Below are 2,945 nucleotides of genomic sequence, written 5' to 3' on the forward strand. Positions count from 1 at the left end.
TCACGGTTAAAGCAGGCTCAGACATGGTTATTGGATGTCTCTATAGGCCCCCGGGCGCAGCAGCTGTTGTGGCTCAGCACCTGAAGAATAATTTCGAAAATATTTCGAGTAGATTTCCCCACCATGTTATAGTTCTGGGTGGAGATTTTAATTTGCCCGATAATGACTGGGAGACTCAAACGTTCATAACGGGTGGCAGGGACAAAGAATCGAGTGAAATATTTTTAAGTGCTTTATTCGAAAACTATCTTGAGCAGTTAAACAAAAAACCGACTCGTGGCAATAACATATTAGACCTTCTGGTGACAAACAGACCCGAACTATTTGAATCAGTTAATGCAAAACAGGGAATCAGCGATCATAATGCGGTTACTTCGTCGATGATTTCAGCCGTAAATAGAAACATTAAAAAAGGTAGGAAGATTTTTGTGTTTAGCAAAAGTGACAAAAAGCAGATTACAGAGTACCTGACGGCTCAACACAAAATTTTGTCTCAAGTACAGATAGTGTTGAGGATCAGTGGACAAAGTTCAAACCACCGTACAATATGCGTTAGATGAGTATGTGCCAAGCAAGATCGTAAGAAATGGAAAAGAGCCACCGTGTTTCAACAACCGAGTTAGAAAACTGCTGCGGAAGCAAAAGGAACTTCACAGCAAACATAAACATAGCCAAAGCCTTGCAGACAAACAAAAATTACGCGAAGCGAAATGTAGTGTGAGGAGGGCTATGCGAGAGGCTTTCAATGAATTCGAAAGTAAAGTTCTATGTACTGACTTGGCAGAAAATCGTAAGAAATTTTGGTCCTATGTTAAAGCGGTAGGTGGATCAAAACAAAATGTCCAGACACTCTGTGACCAAAATAGTACTGAAACAGAGGATGACAGACTAAAGGCCGAAATACTAAATGTCTTCTTCCAAAGCTGTTTCACAGAGGAAGACTGCACTGTGCTTCCTTCTCTTGAAGTCGCACAGTTGACAAAATGGTAGATATCGAAATAGAAAACAGAGGGATAGAGAACAATTAAAATCGCTCAAAAGAGGAAAGGCCTCTGGTCCTGATGGCATACCAGTTCGATTTTACACAGAGTACACGAAGGAACTTGCCCCCCTTCTTGCAGCGGTGTACGGTAGGTCTCTAAAAGAGCGAAGCGTTCCAAAGGATTGGAAAAGGGCACAGGTCATCCCCGTTTTCAAGAAGGGACGTCGAACAGATGTGCATCTCTAACGTCGATCAGTTGTAGAATTTTGGAACGCGTACTATGTTCGAGTATAATGTCTTTTTTGGAGACTAGAAATCTACTCTGTAGGAATCAGCATGGGTTTCGAAAAAGACTATCGTGTGAAACCCAGCTCGCGCTATTCGCCCACGAGACTCAGAGGGCCTTAGACACGGGTTCACAGGTAGATGCCGTGTTTCTTGACTTCCGCAAGGCGTTTGACACAGTTCCCCACAGTCGTTTAATGAACAAAGTAAGAGCATACGGACTATCAGATCAATTGTGTGATTGGATTGAGGAGTTCCTAGATAACAGAACGCAGCATGTCATTCTCAATGGAGAAAAGTCTTCCGAAGTAAGAGTGATTTCAGGTGTGCCGCAGGGGAGTGTCATAGGACCGTTGCTATTCACAATATTCATAAATGACCTGGTGGATGACATCGGAAAGTCTCTGAGGCTTTTTGCAGATGATGTTGTGGTGTATCGAGAGGTTGCAACTATGGAAAATTGTACTGATATGCAGGAGGATCTGCAGCGAATTGACGCATGGTGCACGGAATGGCAATTGAATCTCAATGTAGACAAGTGTAAAGTGATGCGAATACATAGAGAGATAGGTCCCTTATCATTTAGCTACAAAATAGCAGGTCAGCAACTGGAAGCAGTTAATTCCATAAATTATCTGGGAGTACGCATTAGGAGTGATTTAAAATGGAATGATCATATAAAGTTGATCATCGGTAAAGCAGATGCCAGACTGAGATTCATTGGAAGAATCCTAAGGAAAGGCAATCCGACAACAAAGGAAGTAGGTTACAGTACGCTTGTTCGCCCACTGCTTGAATACTGCTCAGCAGTGTGGGATCCGCACCAGATAGGGTTGATTGAAGAGATAGAGAAGATCCAACGGAGAGCAGCGCGCTTCGTTGCAGGATCATTTAGTAATCGCGAAAGCGTTACGGAGATGATAGATAAACTCCAGTGGAAGACTCTGCAGGAGAGAAGCTTCGTAGCTCGGTACGGGCTTTTGTTGAAGTTTCGAGAAATTTCCTTCACCGAAGAGTCAAGCAGTGTATTGCTCCCTCCTACGTATATCTCGCGAAGAGACCATGAGGATAAAATCAGAGAGATTAGAGCCCACACAGAAGCATACCGACAATCCTTCTTACCACGTACAATACGAGACTGGAATAGAAGGGAGAACCGATAGAGGTACTCAGGGTACCCTCCGCCACACACCGTCTGGTGGCTTGCGGAGTACGGATGTAGATGTAGATACTGACACGTTCCATGACCTTGAAGATTTGCTCCTCAATTTGGGCCTACGGAACTTGACATGCGCAAAAAAAAGAGGGTAACAGAAGATATATTGATTTTAATTTGCGAAAGGAGAAAATACAAAAATGCAGTAAATTAAGCCGGCAAAAAGAAATGCAAACGTCTCAAAAATGAGATCGACAGGAAGTGCAAAATGGCTAAGCAGGGATATCTAGAGGACAAACGTAAGGATGTAGAGGCGCATACCACTAGAGGCAAGATAATTACTGCCTACAGGAAAATTAAAGAGACCTTTAGAGAAAAGAGATTCACTTGTATGCATATCAAGAACTCAAATGGAAACCCTGTTATCAGCAAAGAAGGGAATGCAGAATGGTGGAAGGTGGATATAGAGGATCTGTACAAGGGCAATGTACTTGAGGACAATATAATGGAAATGGAAGAGGA

The sequence above is a fragment of the Schistocerca gregaria genome, unplaced genomic scaffold (genome assembly GCF_023897955.1).
Source record: "Schistocerca gregaria isolate iqSchGreg1 unplaced genomic scaffold, iqSchGreg1.2 ptg000711l, whole genome shotgun sequence".
Lineage (NCBI taxonomy): Eukaryota > Metazoa > Arthropoda > Insecta > Orthoptera > Acrididae > Schistocerca > Schistocerca gregaria.